At 36.8% G+C, this 17,292-nt stretch overlaps 1 protein-coding gene and 1 long non-coding RNA gene across 9 annotated transcripts in view; both read left to right on the top strand.

Moving 5' to 3' along the window:
- LOC121321848 (1-phosphatidylinositol 4,5-bisphosphate phosphodiesterase epsilon-1-like) overlaps positions 1 to 17,292 on the top strand; it is a 121,026-nt gene that overhangs the window by 40,280 nt on the left and 63,454 nt on the right. The window lies entirely within an intron of this gene.
- LOC121321849 lies at positions 1,663 to 17,066 on the top strand. The gene is made up of 3 exons (XR_005950978.1): positions 1,663 to 1,750; positions 1,853 to 1,891; positions 16,806 to 17,066. It is a non-coding gene; the product is annotated as an uncharacterized LOC121321849 (long non-coding RNA).

The following is a 17,292-nucleotide window of genomic DNA, read 5'->3' on the forward strand; positions in this document are numbered from 1 at the left end:
TTAAATGTTATTGTTTGTTTTCTCTTAAAGTGGTATAATGTCCACTAATGTCCTTAAAAAAATCACATCTAAAATGGGTTATTTTGTTCATGTTTTATTTGTTACATTAAGGGATTCATATTTTTAGGCATAAAGAGGCATGCAAATCAATATGTGCACAATTTGCTTTCTCCAGAACATCCTCCCTGTAGAGTTAATCCCTGATTGGCAAGCGCAATACAAGCTTTGAGATCCATAACCCAAGGACAGTTTGTTCCATGCTTCATGAGCAGAAGGTACTGCTGGTGCCCAGGTTTTTTGGAAGCCTGTTGGATCAACACGCTGAGTACATTCCAAAGACGGTCATCTCTTTTTGGCAATGGGCCTAGGGACTGCAGAACATGATGTTTGTCAACACCTCTGCTCTTTTTATCTATTTTAAATAGTAGTGTGAAATACATCTTCCAGGTCTGTGTACATGTAGTCTATTGGCTTTGCATCTGACCACAGTTCAGATGAAAGTGTAAAACCACGTTGAATGCTTTGATAATCCTCTTTGTGGCTTAAACCTCTGAATCCAGTTGAAATCCCCATAACATTCTCTACAGCTTCCTCCTCCATGGTTGTTGTGTATGAACATACAGTAGTTCAGTCTTTCAGCGTCACATTTACGGTTTCCTGTTTGGATGTTTTGACATTTGTTTTTGTGAAAGCTTGTGAGGCTTTTAACTTGAAGGGAAAATGAAACAGGCACAATTACAACTTTTTTTTTTTTTTTTAAACAACTCAAAAATCCACCAACTGACTATTAATCAAATATTAGATCCGCTGTGTGTAAACCTTATGTTTGGATTCAAAACGTACCCCTCACACTGTAAGGCTTACAGATTACAAAATGGAAGGCTAGTACTGGTAATGCTTCTCATTTAATTTTTTAATGATTATATGTTTTTTCTGTTGATTTGTAAAAGACCTGGATTGAAGTTTGCTTTTAAACTCCACTTTCTTTAAAAGTTCAGTAAGAAAGAAATCAAAGTAGAGCATTCATCATGGGATAAAGTATGCATTACATCATTGAATGTGGGATGAGATGTGTCATGCACAGAAACACACTTCCCCGGTACTCTCTGTCTTATTATTTAATGATTTCCAGGTTTTCTTCTGGGAGTCAGGGTCGTTCTGATAAGCTTTTAACAGCGGTATCAGGCCACACCTTGTGAAAGATTTGTACTAAAGATGTTTTTTTGAGGGTTCCAGTTTTTAGGAGCAAAATAAAAACAATACAAAACAACAGTAAAGCAATGATACAACACTAAAACGTTAAATATTATAAAGTTAACCCTACCTGAAATCTGCAAATGCCCCGTTACCCCACTGACTAAAAACCTCTTGAATGTTTGTCCTCTGTTTTGAACTTGTTTTCTGTATAGCTTCAAAATCGTACTCCCTCCACTTTTATTTTTCCCCCTGTGGCCACCCCCTCCAACATACTCGTTCTTTTTCAAATGTTAGTCATTTGAAAATGTCCGAATGCTCAGTTATATGCCAGAGTGATACCTTTAAGCAGAAGAGGTGAAACAGCCCCATGTGAAATTCAGCAAGGGATTGTGAATTGGCACAGAGTTCACTTCCCTGCAGGCTGTTAGGCAGTCTTAGCAAGGGAGACTGAGGGAGACTAGTGTCTTGTAGAATACAGCTAACAACTTCACTGTAGGGGTGTTTCAAGCAAATAACCGGGTGCAAGGGAAGCAAAGGCATTGGCAACACAAAGGTAAGGTTAAGGGTTTCACTATTGTCTCTGCTAGATGTGGTATAGACTTCTCTTTCAGTCCTATACTGTACATGCAATACTGTGTGCTTTTGTGTATTCCAGGTGGATTTAAGCCATAATTGATCACAGCAGCATTTTACAGTAAGCTGTTCTTTATTATATTCTGCTAAACTCTGGGATATAGAACTAGTTGTTCTTAAATAAATGTGTTGCATTTTGCGCATTTAATATTGGGGGTGGGGTGGCGGTTTTGTGCATTTTTTTGACGGTGTGCATGTGGCAAATTCAGAACTGATGGATGTTCTGATAATGTCGTTTTTGTCCTCCAGTCATTATTCTGTCTGAGGAAGCAGTCACACTTACTGTAGTGGTTGTGTGTGGAGGTTATGCAAATAATACCTCTTCCAGGAATCGCAGCATGCTAAAAGGACTTGATCTTGAGTAATATTTTTTTTTTTTTTTTTTTTTTATGCCAATACACAGAATAGTTCTCTGAAAAGGTGGCTTTAAATGTTAACATCAGTCATTCAGCAGCAGATCTCGGCTTTTAGTTTGAAAAGCTATAATTTATTTTAACATTTAAATGAAAAGATTGGAAAGAAAAATGTGGCCAAATGCAAAAGTATACATTGTTATAATACAGTATCAATTTCATATGGTTTATGTAAAGGTTTGCTAAATAAATCAAAATACTTTCACAGTTTATTCTGACAAAATACAAAAATAAAATATATATATATATATATATATATATATATATATATATATATATATATATATATATATATATATATATATAGTCAGCATGATCCTCTTCATTGTTTTTATTTTTTATTTTTATTGCCATTGGCATATTTCTTTTTTTCAGTTTGTTATTTGGGTCTCCTAAACAAAGTAGTGAGCATCGCTTTAGGAGTGGCAGCGACTGGACTATGTAGGGTATTGCTGTGTGTTAGCTGTAATCTCTTAATCTCAAACCTGATGGTTTTTCTTGAGGTTTCTTCATACTGTACAGTATTTCTGCTTCTGTCAAAACAATTGTGTTTGTGATGGATGGGGAAATGGCCCAATGTGCTTTTACATTAGGATGCCATAGCAAGTCATTCATTTTATTGTTCAGCTAGCACTCAGATATTGTAAAAATGGGTTCCCAAGTGGTGCATTCAGTAAAGGCGCTCCGCCTAGAGTGCAGGATGTGCCCTGTAGCCTGGAGATTGCAAGTTCAAATCCAGGTCACAGCCGACCGTGACCGAGAGTTCTTACAGGGCAGCGCACAATTGGCCGAGCGCTGCCCGGGTAGGAAGGGCTTAGATCGACAGGGGAATCCATGGTTCACCGCGCATCAGCGACCCCTGTGGCCGAAGGGCGCCTGTGGTTCTCCAGTGGAGCCTCCAGATCTGTGTTGTGTTCCAGCACTATAGGTCTGGTGGCATCGCTGTGGAAAAATGACAGCTTGGCAGGAGCACGTTTCAGAGGCGAGTGGGTGGTGGGGAGCCGAGGATACAGATAACTAAAATGGGGAGATAACCAGGGTAAAAAATGGGCGACGACTAAAACATATATATACACACAAATATTGAATATTTAGGGTATAGGGGACATTATGATGTTAATACCTAAGTCTTGAGTTCTGCCATGGTTTTGCATCTGTCCAATCATTAGTGAGCAGAGGTGGGACTTAAATAAGATTAAATACTTAAATAAATAATAAGGTGTAAGAATAGCTGAATTTCACGCGATATTGTTAATGTTATAGTGACCGTTATTGAGAATTATATTGAGAACTTTGAAGTAATATTTAGAGTTGCTTTTTACAAATTAAAGAAAAGTGTCATCAGACAACAGAGAGTGTAGTCAATTTGATTACGAATCAATTTTCAAGAAGAACTTTCTCAGAAAGATTGTTAAAAAAGGGAGGTATACACCACAAATAACCGAACTGACACAGGGAGACAACGGATATACTTGTCACTTCCAACATTCAAATTATGAAAGGTATCCGTGGCTTACCGATAGCTGTCATATAAAAACAAAAAATGATACTGCTGGAACTGTCTTTTGTTCATTTCAGAAAAGGTGACACATCACAATGTGCATGTCAGAAAAAAATCATGAGGTTCTCAAATGTTTTGGTTCTGTTGTTTACCTTGGCAAGCAAGAACTAACATTCAGAGGGCACGATGAAGGCACCAATTTCTCAAATAGAGGTAATTATGTGGAAATACTTTCTCTGATTTCTGACTGACAGCTTGTTAGCAATCTGCTGTCAATAGCAACAGTATTCTCGGGTAACTAAAACAAGATTGGAACGAATGAAAGCAGAAGTACAGGAAGCCAGGTACATAGCTGTAGATTAAACAACCCACGATGGAAACACAGCTCAGCTGTCTTGTGTTTTCAGGTATGTGATGGACAGTGGCCTGAAGTAATGGTTGTTCTGTGAATTTATAATAACAATGCTTTTAAAAAGACCAAATTCCCATTGGGCTTATTTATTTACTTTTTTTTCATATTCTATTGATTTTTTTAGCATTGCTATGCAGGATAGCCGGTATAAGATCGTTACCTTTATTAAATTTGTGCACGGAGTAATCAACTAATGCCCATAAGTTAACTGATCAAAATTTTGTGACAGCCCTAGTTATATTTATATTCCCCTGACCCCAACACAACTTTCTGGACTATGCCTTTCTTAATGTCTACTGTTCATATTGTATTCATATTTCGTGCTTTGCTACCAGGTCCTATTGTAGTGTTACTGTATGTAAAAAAAGCCTGCCTGAAGACTTGGAAAAGCAGACAGGTTTTTTTTTTTTTTTTTTTTTTTTTTAATGTCCTTATCTTCTTGCTGTGTGCTGTAGAACACTGATAAATCATCAGAGCAGTAGATAATTTATTGTACACTGAAATACACGTCTGCTTTCTGTAACACAGGATAAACACACCTGCAGGTTGACTGAGGGTGCAGCTGTGAGGAATACGCTTGCTAGTTTTGGGTACTTGTACTGTATAATGTAGCTGTTGTAAAAGGGATGGTTGAGCTTTCACAGTGTGCGTTTTTTCAGCAACAGCCATTTTAAGGGACAAAACTCAGATCTGCTGCAATAACAAAACTAGTCATCTTGTAAACCATTATTACCAGTAGCTGTTTTTTTCAAAATGAGTATGAATGCCAGATGTAAATATAGTACTGATAATCCAGTTAATCACATCAGTAAAAAGCATCATTGCAATACAAAACAATAGCAAAGCAACAGTACAACTATAAAACATTAATCATACTTGAAATTTGAAAATGTCCCCTTGATGGGCAGCATTATGCCCACTTCAGTTTTTGCGTGTTTGTCCTCAGTTTCTGTTCAGTTATTTTCTGTGTACTCCCCAGTGTTCCCATCACTGTTTCCTGTGGCCTTCCCTTCCAACACAATCATTATGGAAGCGGAGATCTTGTCTGGTTCTACCTTATTTAAAAACCCAAAGCAATGAATCATTGTGTTTTACTGATCAACTTTGAAACGCAGATGTCTGTAACCTTTTATTTTTATGAAGCTTATTATCCCATATAGGTTTTATATAAAAAAAACAATGCATCATAGGTAAGGTTACACAAGAACTGTAAGAGCTGCACATATTATTGGTAGTGATTGATGAATATGTTAAACAAACATCATGTTTTCAGCCTGCCAGCTGGTGCTAACTTGAGTAACTCGCTATTGACAGATGCAAGTGTCCAGACCACTGAAGTGCAAACGTTTTAAGTGATGTTTTCAGTTAGTTTACCTGTTTGTCGTGTAACAATATTCACAAATTGGCTTCAATATTGTCTTTTTGAGCATTTGTATGCCTTTGCCTTTTTTTGTCTATTCCTTGTTAAGTATGTGTTACTTGAACTTGATTTGTACTTGATAAGCCTAACACTGCCTTGGCCGCAGGCTCTAAATAAATACTTATTGCAGGTTGCCTTGGTGCTATAAATCATATTACTGCTGTGAAAGGACAGTGTCTACACTCTGGCAGCAAAAAGATGGAATAATCCTTTGTTTCAGCCTACATCCAGAGTACACACCAGTGAAATCCCTGCCAAATCTGCTTTATGACTCGGTTTTAAATCGTCTGCAAATCGTTTCAGATGCAGCACTGGATCAGTAGCACAGACTCCAGCATGCCCCTGAAAGGCACAGAACCAGATTTACGTACAATAGTGCCATTTCCATAGCTCCAACACCTGAAGTATGCGAGAAAAAGTCACAATGCAGTTCAGTGTTCTAATGACTTGCAGTCAGAGTTTATTCTGAAACAAGCATTTTGTTGTCTGACGTTATTGTTATCCTGTTCAGTGAATTTCACAATGTGATAGTGGGATGTATTTTATGTTTTTATCATTAACTAGACCAGATTAGCCATCACTCTGAGTGATTTGAATGGCTGTCAACCGTTTTAATTGTGGTTTATTTGTAGGTTGTGATAATTGCAGGCTGCTTGTGTTTCTTCTTGGCAATGTTGAATTTTATCATTGTGAAAAAAAAGGTTAAGTCGAGTGTGTACCCTTTTACAGCCAGATTCAAGTAAACAGTATTAAAATGAAGTTGGTGCGGCTGCATACTTTATCAAGAGCATTCCGAATGCATTTGTTTCTTTTCAACATTATTCTGAATCCCGCTTGAGTCAAATAACACGTAATTCGCAATACAGTGTTATGTAGCCTTTATGTTGGTGTTATTAAATCTGCATAGGGACTGCTTTATCACTTGTTTTCCTTTTTCAGTTTATCTTGTTTAGCTGAAATGCTGCAGTTTCTTGAGAATGAACAATACACTTTGTCACTATCAAAATGAGTATGAATGCCAGATGTAAATATAGTACTGATAATCCAGTTAATCACATCAGTAAAAAGCATCATTGCAATACAAAACAATAGCAAAGCAACAGTACAACTATAAAACATTAATCATACTTGAAATTTGAAAATGTCCCCTTGATGGGGACAATGTTTCTTGAGAATGAACAATACACTTTGTCACTATTCTAACTTGTTTACATAATGTAAATCTGCCAGATTCTTCAAGGATCTGATTTTACCAGCTCTTAAATACTCTTAGTTTTTGGTGAAGCATTCCAGTACAGGAGGTCACCGAATTCCAAACTCTATCTCTCAACAGTGTTAATTGCTAGTGTGGCCAACATTGTCTGCACAAAAGGATGCAGATGGTTTGGAAGCAATATATTTAGTCATACCTGAAAAACACCAGGCATCCAAGCATGTGAGAAACATTCCAATCAGGAGAAAGGACTATAGCACAGGGTTTGTGAAAGGAAGGGTTGCAGAAGTTATTTCAGCAAATGGTTTGGAATGGAAATGTTCACATCATTCAGAAAGTGCAGAAGATCTTAAACTGTTGCACAACCCCTTGTGGTTTTCACAAGAAACACATTACCTTTGTTGTTCATATTGCAGCAATATATTTTTATTCACACATCATAGGTAAATCAACAATGGAATTGTGTTAGTTTTTTTTCAACTTTTACTGGGGAATGTTCCCTAGGAGAAATATCATTTCTCTTCTAAATGTGGTAGTGTGTACAGATCATCCTCCTGAAACAATGATGGTGCTCTGATTAAAATGAGTGGTGTGTTTTAGAAACAGAATTTATGCATTTCTGCAGGAGAGAGCATGATCTGGATACACTGCGATGTTGAGAAGAGAAATTCTGCTTCTCCTGACGAATGCTCCCAAGTTAATGTTGAGAAATGTATTTCCCTGTTGATTTATTAACCATGATGTACGATCTAAATGTCGTCAATATTGACGGTGAGATTCTCTAGATCAGGAATACTGTTTGCTTCTCCTAACTGTTTTGTTAAACTACAGCACTGAGGCTTGGTTAATCAGGATTTTAATCTGGTGAGCTCATATAATACTTGTAATGCGATTACCCCATAACAGTGCTCCTGGTGATTAAAATCAAGTGTATGCTTTTGTAGAATTGAACTATTGATTCTACAATAGCGTTCATTTTTTTACTATTGATTTATCATTTGTTCTACTGCTTTATGTGAGCCATGTTTTACTTCAAATGTAACTTTCGCAAGGACATGTTAATAAGGGACTAGGGGCATATTAAGATACAGCATGTAGAGTAATATGAACTATGAAGTATTCTTGTCACATGGATTTTATGATACGAGGTAAAAGGCAATGAGTTTTGCACCATTTGCTATTCAAGTCTAAATGGGAATGCACTGCAGTTATGCAAAGTAATCTCTGGTCTTCTCCATGCATCCTCTAAGTATAAATCTAACACCATTCGAGCATATTGGCTGCCTTGACAGGCTGCCAGATGGAAACATTTCAGCTAGAGACGCCTCTACTCTGCTTTATCCTCAATGGGAAACCATCAAAGTTATGTTTTGCATGCCTCAATAAATTGCATGCTGCTTTGCTACAATAACATTACGTTATGTTTCATTTTCGTGGTACTGTTGCAGTGTGATGGTTAACTAGAGAAAGTATTTGCCTTGTTAAAACTTAAGAATGCTTAACTGCAATTTTTATATTTCAGTGGTATAAGTGTATTCGTGGTTTTAGGGATTTATGTTTTCAAATGAATTCCTTAATGAGGACTTTTTTTATAAGGCAAGTCAGCATATTTTCCCAGATTGTTATGATTTTGTTTTCAATTCATATCAGTGGCATTAAGATAAACTACTCTCACTCTGCACTCCTGAGACAGAGTTTTGTTGCAGATTCCATAGAAATATGTTAATATCTTCAGGATTTTTAGTCAATCTTCATAGCATTGAAGTTTTTGCATTTTCTTATTCATTTTTGTTATGTGTCTTCCTGGGGTCTATTTTAATAATCTAGATACAGCCACCCTAAAGCAGACCTCTTTTCACTGTATATTTATTGTATTGGGATGTTAATTTGAGGGACAATGAATTTCTGCTGGGGATAAACACCTGTGAGATTTATATAGAATGAAAAATAAGTAGTATTTAGATCTCAACTTTTAGCTGTTTCAACAAGGAAACGTTTAACTATCAGACTAATAGTTCAGTCTAGGAAAAATAACTCCACCCAACACAACAGACCTGTTGACCTGTCTTGGTCTTGGATATACCCCTGTAGCCTTTTTGTATTGCTTACTTATGTCTATATAAGTGAAACTGTTTAATTAGTTATCACAGAGCTGTCTTTTTTGCAAAGTTACTGCTGAAATAACCCATTTCGGTTATCAGTCATCATCTAAAGTATTTGTCAGAAACCAGCGTTTGTATCATGTCAGGATATTCTTAGTCCGCTAGGCAAATAACATGAGGAAATATGGAAAATTACTGTGGAGTCTGCCTCCCAGTGTACTGTAGAAGGTGTTGAAAGCATTAAGATGGAAAATTCCAGTCAGCATTTTGTAAGTCTGATATTGTTTATGTTATAATTGCACATTGAGTTACCAGTATAGTAGTGCCTGGTAAGGGGTCAACACTACAGCCCAGGGGGTCTCAAGGCTACATTATTAGCTCATAAACGTCTTGGTCTTTCAGCCAAGCTCACTGTTTTGACATATATTAGACAGGCTGTTACAGTACGTTATATTTCTTTAGATTTATACCCCATTGTGAACTATTTAACTTTACTGTGTAGCTCGTGGTAAAAATAGTCCCTTAATTACTGTAGCCTAAAATGAATACAATACAGTCATTGCCACATTTTCGGTTTGTGTGATGCAAAACTGGTGCAGTAAATCCTATTCTGCCATTTGGCTGTCAGGTCATTATTCTGCTGTGTATTTTTATTTTTACAAAAATACCAACAATGAGGCATTAGCCCGGTGCTTATCGATTTGTTCATTTAAAAAAAAAAAAAAAATCATTCATTAAGAAAAAAGGTGAAATTATACCAACTGGAAACACAATGAAGTAAATCATTAATTCCAGTCGATGTACACTGTGCCTACTTGAATGACATGATTTCCTGTACATGTGAAACGTGTTAGGGTTTTATATTGTGAGCATATCTTATACAGCCTGCAGTATTTTAACGCTCAATACACTGCTGTCAACATGCCTGTTAATAGTAGCCATTTCCCAATGTGGAAAATTGGAAGAGAATTAGATTCATTATTTTAAACATGGAAGGAGGCTGGATGTAACCGCAGTGATTGAATTGATTATTAGCAGATGTCCCGAAATACAGAGGTACTGCATGTCATTGCTGAGAACCTTGATTTAGACTATATACTATAACTAGATATTCCTATATATATATATATATATATATATATATATATATATATATATATATATATATATATATATATATATATATTATATTATCTGTGTTTTCAAAGACACAAGTTGCCGCTGTTTAACAACCTCTCGGTTCTGAGCAAAAAGTTGTCATTAATCGAAAGTTGCCAATAAGCAAAAAGCCTCCGTTTTCATGTGTATTTATATGGAACGATATATACTGTAGTTGTACAAATGTGGCACTTAAATACATGTGTTTTAAATGTTAGTGTTAAAAAATGTACATCTGAAGCACAAAATACTCAAACATAGAACTGTTTACTACTTCACACGTGTGTAAAACAAAAAAAGGTAGCGGACTTAAATAGTGCTACACAACAATGTGCTACAATTGTCCTTACAATGAGTAAAGCAAACAAAAAATATGTGTTGTACTTACAATCAATTCTAAAGAACACTTTTAAAGTAAGAAATTGTCGAGCGTTGCCCACTTTGCGTGCAGCTTTGTAGCCAGTTTCAAGGCCACGATTGGCAGAAATACGCATTTGCAAAGTCAGTGTGTTATAAAAGCTGCATGAAGAATGTGCATAAATCATGCAAGTGCGCTCTATAGCACTGGCAACTAGTAATAAAATTGTCAATAAGCGGCATGCAGTTGAATCAGAAGTGCATTAACATTAAAGTTTATGGGATGGGATTGGAAAGTTGACTTTATCAGGGTTGCTAATAACAGGTTTATTTTTTCAATTTTTGTTTATGATTCAATCATGCAAAATCTCCTTAATCAGCCAGTATGAAATGCTTGTTCTTTTTACTTTTTATTCTTATTAGTAAAAATATGAGAGCTAGATAGTGGTAGACAAATGTTTTGGCAAAACACATTTTTCCAATTTGAATGGCACTCCTGTCCCCTAAGGTACATGAAAAATCAAGCTATCCAAGCATTTAGATAATTAAAATAGACGCCAATGTCTGTTGCATTCTGTCCAAAAACTGCACCGAACCATCCATTGTAAGATCTTCATGTTTCATCAGTAGGCTAAGAGTATGAGAATTTCATTAGAAAATCGTTACAGGACTGCTTCAGATTAGGAGCTGTTGTTGTTGTGTGTTTCTGTATCCCAGCTCACAGACGCATGGTAAATTTGAGAATTACAAATAACTATGTTTGAACAAAACACTGGAATCAGTATTCAAACTTTTGAAAGAAGACTGAGAACCAGTTTGAGTAAGAATGTTTATGCCAACTTTCTTACAATTTTAAATATTTAAGTTATGTAGTAATACTAAAAGAAGATTGATATGACAAATGTTTCAATTAGAAGTCTTTCTCAATGTCTTGTAGAAGTGTATTTTAGTGTTAATCCTATACTACTGTTTTATAATTGTTGATGAAAGGTTTAGATTTTCTTGCTGTTCGTTTTATTATGTTATCTTTTGTAACAATTTAAGGGTTAGGAATTTGTACAACTTTTTAAAGTAGGGTTATCTGTTCAACAACTTAAAACACCAACTTTTCCTCTGTAATTAGAACTTACATTTTACTAAATATATAACATGGCCATTTGCAAAATATTTTCTACCTTTCAGTCCTGAATGAGATTACCAGTTTAGTTGTAGCCGGAGTTAATACATACACATCTAAAATATATTTTTTAGCAACCTATAAGGAATTATATAATTGTGTAATGGCAAAATGTGACACAGCCACACTCAGATATAAGAACAGTATGTACTGTCTTTTAGCAACAGTAGACCACGTTCGAAGAATGGGATGTTTGTCACGTTGCATTAATTACTCAAGGGTGCAAACTTTTTTTCCAGGCATATCCATGTACTGCTATATGTGTATCCAATGAGTCTTTAAATAACAGATCACCGTGTTCATACCCTCTTACGCATGCAAACATTTTTAGTTTCATGTACAAATGCTGAGAGAGTTTATTGCTGCGACAGCTGGGTGGTGTTTGGGTCACATGACCTGGGTTTAGAACACTGGCAGTGCTTGGGCTAGAGGTCAGTACATCCAAAAATCTTTGCAGCTGAGTCAGTGGGTAAAGAATGATTCTTTGGCGAACAACTATAGGTCATAAATTGTTATAATGTACACTGTTTGACAAGAGTATATTTTTTATTTAATTTTTTTAAGTTGTTGCTCACAGTGTTGAATGACATCAACCAACTGGTGCAGGTCCCAGTTAGTAACCTGGAGTCAGCCTGGATATATTCAGTTCTGGAGAGAAACATTTTAGTGTTTATTTATTTATTTATTTATTTATTTATTTATATTAAAAGTGCAAACCACAGTCAAATGTTATGTGCCTCTGCAGATGGGAAACACAGTAGTAGTATTTAGTATTCGCCAGGATCCAAATTTGAACAATTTAGTTCACCAGTTAACACAGTACTGATGTGTAACATGTATACCAACATAGAAGAACATTTCTAAGACTGACCTGGGTGGTCTGTACAGTATGGGCTACTGCTAACGTAACTTTACTGTAACCGATGAGCTGTGAATACAGTGGTTTTAACCTACTATACATTTAAATATAGGTCATTTGAATGAATAAATGTTGGTGGTTGTGTTATTAGCAAATTTTGCATTTACAGTAGACTTTTGGGACAATTGAAAAAGAAAGAAAAATTTCTGTATGAATCCTTAATGCTGCAGTTCCCATTTAAACTGATATCTGGGGATTTATTTTGTCAGCCAGAGAAAAGACCCCTTCCATGTCCTGCCAACAGCTGTTCAGCATTTGTCAAATGCATAACATTCTCTGTACTCCTAAACTATATTGTACATCAGTAACACACAACTATTCACTGCAGATACTGTACGATCAAAGACCATCTAAGAGAATTATATCGAAGCCTAAACAAAGGAAATATTTTACTCTGGCTCTCATTTTTATTTAAGGTTGTTCAAGATAAATGCCCCCATCAGGTTAGCAGTATCTTCGTTCAAGTTCTATTCCAGTCAGAGGGTATGTATTTGCAGCTGTAGGTGCAATTTCACATGAGGGTTTTTTGGGACTCTCCTTCAACAGTGATCTTGGGAAGAGGTCAAATCTATCTTCTGCATATGTATGTAGTTTGAACATAGTTGTATTCTGATTGGTTGCCATTATGCTGCACAGCCTATCCGATTGAAACGCATTTTGCAGAGCATGGTTTAGTTTAGCTTACGGAAATCTCAATTTGTACAAATGTCTTTTAAAAATGTCTTTCTAATTTATACAGTACCTTTGGGGGGGAGGGGTATTCTCATCTGACATTTGATCAACTCTGCTCTGCATTGTTTGTTTTTAAAAACTCATGGTACAAAGACATCCTTGTCCTAAATACTGTAGCGCCTGCTAAGAGATTGAAAATTGCTTACTAATTTGATGGGGTGGGTTTCCTAGCAATTATACAAATTATATGCTATTGTGGATGCTACAGTAGTTTCAGTAAAACCAACTTATGGTCACGTCCTTTTCGTTCTTGTTAACAGTAGGCCTTCAGTCTCATTTTGCTTTCAAGCCAGTAGTGATTACAAGCACTTAATTCAGTACACTGCATTAAATGTTCCTGTTACATAAATAACACAAGCCAATAGTTTTGATAGTAAACAGGAGAAGGTTGTTAAACCGGAGTCCATTTGAACATAATCCAAGCATTCCCAGCCTGCTTCTTCCTACATTAGCTTAAACTCTTTTGCACCATGCCACTGTCTTTTATTAATTTTATTTAAATAACGCTATCATGAAGAATAATCCCATTGAGATGTACCAGGGCTGCCTTGGAGACAGACAGTAAAACCCGCGTAAACAGACACTCATTTTATTCCACTAAGCGTTCATAAAGCAAGCAAGGTTTAGGCTAACAACTGTAAATGTTATTAAAATCTAGGGCAAGCGCTATTTAGCATGCCAGACACCAGTGAGCCACAAACAAGACAAAAGGACCAGGAAAGCAAAAGGGGCCAAATATGGATTTGATAAATTCTGGTTTTAAAGCATTGTTGGTCTTAAAGGCACACAATTCCTCAATAAAATTACCTTTGAAAACAAATCTATTATGAATGTTTGGTATAATTTATACTACATTATTCTATTGTTTAGTCTTTTTGGTACACTTTCTAGTTGGAGGCTTCAGCTGTAGATACCCAAGCTGTTCTTCTATTGCAAATTCTCTCCTCACACTGAACACGTGATGAGCAAGCAAAAAATGATATACAGCACAAACCCAGGTGCTTTGAAACTGACCAGTCAGGAATCAGGAGAACTTGCCTTTCATGTGGAGATGGAAGTGGATGAGGAGTTAATTATTGTCACGCTACTGTCAATGTGACATGCCATGGGATACTTCACAGTCACAGATGCAAGTATGACTGCTGAATGCTCCTCTTTGCATTGCTGGACACACGCAGATAACAAACAAGGGACCCAAGATAATTGTCAACAACCGACCACCATCTACAATCAGGTGACAGAGTGTGGTTGCTACCAACAAGATTGTGTAACTTTTCTAGCAATAAAAATGTAAAACACACTTGCTGTAGGTTGTATTAAAATGTTCTAGTGACACAAGTTGGGGTATTAAGGATGACCAGATGACCAGAAAAACATAGAAATTAAGCTAATCTCCTAGAATTTCTGGTTGTTTTAAGTTGTTTTCATTGTATCATATTTTCTGCCCGGAGCACTTTGGGACTTTAATGAAGATAAGTAAATGTTTTGAAGAAAACATGCCATATAATTAAATGCGTATGTGGCACCTGACAAGAGGGTGTCTTGGACCATGCTTCCTATGAGTTACTGAAATTCTGAATGTTTCAGAATGCAAGCCCTAAAGCATGAAACCATAACTTTATTTCGATATAACTAGACGATATACAGTAGAAAGAGTGGTGCTATGTCAGCAGTCCTTTTAATAATTATATAAATTGCCAGTTGTAAGATTAAGTTTAGATTTCCTGTTTTTAATAAAAGATCTTATACCCCTTTCACACAGACGAGTTATTGCCTATACCGTCACAGAGCCATCATATTTTATGCTGTCTCTGAACCACCTCGCGAAGCCTTGAAAGGCTATGATGGCACTGAAGCACAATAGTGGGCGTGGGTTGAAAGTCAGCATCCCACGTGACTGTATACCGGACGCTTTTGTTGATTGGTTTTACACGCTTTCATTTTTTTCAAATACAATGTTTAATTGGATACCTGGAGAAGTTAAGGAGTTGTTAACTTTACAGTAATAGCAGCTACTAAACAAATGCGACAATTTGAACGGTGCAGTAGAATTTGGGGGCACAGACCATGCACAAATCCAGTTAATGTGATCAGGGGACTTCGAGAATGCAGAGGAAACTCAAAGCGACCAGACACAACAGGCTGAAAATACATATAAAAAACAACGTCTCTGCAATTTTTTTTTAGCTGTTGACATTATATGCAATAGGTAGAACTGTTTTTTTGGATGGTCAGCAAGCCTTTTTTTTAAATTAGCTTATCCACCTTATTCTATTTTATTTATTTGTTTGTTTTGTTTCTGTTGTCATGAAAACAATCTGTTGACTAACAGGTTTGAGAATTCTACTTTCACTGTGTTACGGTGGCATTGATTGAACAATTTCGTGCTGTGTGGTTATTTTTTAAATGTTTTTGAGACAGCTCAGTAGCAGCATTTGTGTGTGAAAGTGGTATTAGCTTTCTGACTTCATGCAGTCGATTTGTATGGAGACATTAGTAACAGACAATAACTACAGTCAAATAAGCAATGCTTTTATTTAGTGTGCACCTTAAAGAGTAAGTACAGCTGATTCAAATTACATTTTCTTAGACTTTTTTTTCTTGTTTTCTTTTTGAAATATTGTGTTTTTTTCAGAAGCGGCTCTTTAGATCAGGTTACTTTCTTTAGAAATATCTAATGTGGGCTGGATCATACAAAGTGTCTTTGTAATAGTAAGTGGCGACATCATCGAGTGCACGGCAGTGTATTGTCAGGAAAACCAAAGAAAAACCAGTAACAACAAAAATTATCCAAAGTAGCTGATCGCTAGATGTGACAGGCTCTTACTGAAAGACTATAAAGACAGGAACACACAAGAAGGCATAGGCTGTATTAGTAATCTGGTGCGTTGTGAGGCACTACTGTATAAGTGGTATCCAGCAAGCAAGCCAGCCTATGTCACTGCCTTTCTGAGTTCAGCTGATGAGTCTGAAGGACTGATGGTGAGAATAAACAAAGGCTTGACGCTTTAAAAGATAAAGGTTTAGAGTGTGATTATTGTAGGGGAACATTAATTTCAAACATCAAATTTACATACATTACCAATGTGTTTAAAACATACAGGAAAGCAGTTTTCCTGTCTCGCAGCACACCTGAGGCATGGGTTGTATCGGTAGCAACCCATGATGACTCCTTGTATGACAGGAGACGGGGAAGACTCCTGTCTTGTATGACTCATTGTTTAATATGCAGGGTATTTTTTATTTTTTTTTAGTAGTGTCCAATTATTTTGTTTAGCTCGGCTCACAGCTACCGCCCCTGCGCTGTGATATTTTCTGGGATACTGCTAGCACCTTGCAAAGGAGCATACAGAGAGCTGAAGAGCTGAGTTCCATTATTGCAATCAGCTGTGCTGCGCTTGACGATTGGCTGAGGTGGGGCAGTGCACTGATTGCAGGGGTGGGGCTCGGCATTATTTAGGCTGTGGGGTTCTGCCATTCGGTCTCCCTATCCTGAACTGAGGCGGTCGTGCTGTGTGAGCTCTGTGAGTTTATTTGTTTATTTGTTTATTTGTTGTGCTTATATACCCAGACTGAGGATTCCCAGGCCGGCTGCCTCCGAGCCCAGATTTCCCCCTGTGATCGTTTTCATCTCCAGGAACTACCTATCCTGCTTGGGAGAGGGAGCCCAAGCTACCTTCTGTTCTGTGTGGATTATTTGTTTTCATTGCAAGCCTCTGCTTACCATAGCTGGTAACAGAGGCAGTTTTCTTTGTTTACTGCAATTGCGTGAAAACCCACTGCTCAGGACTTTGTACTTTTGGGTGTGCTGTAAATAAAAATCCAACCCCTATCTACGTGCTTTCTGTCTCCATCACTTCCGGGTCATGTCACTTCCTCCCATAACCCACTACACTGCCAAATTCAGGCACCGAGCAAAATAATCTGATCTACAATGACATTAGAAATGCGTGCAGCAAAGGAGAAGCCATATTAATGGGGGATTTCAACTTCCCCCATATAAAATGGGAACCCGGTGAGGAGCACCACAAATGAAACTGAAATGGTGGAAATGACAA

This window comes from Polyodon spathula, chromosome 10 (genome assembly GCF_017654505.1).
Source record: "Polyodon spathula isolate WHYD16114869_AA chromosome 10, ASM1765450v1, whole genome shotgun sequence".
Taxonomy (NCBI): domain Eukaryota; kingdom Metazoa; phylum Chordata; class Actinopteri; order Acipenseriformes; family Polyodontidae; genus Polyodon; species Polyodon spathula.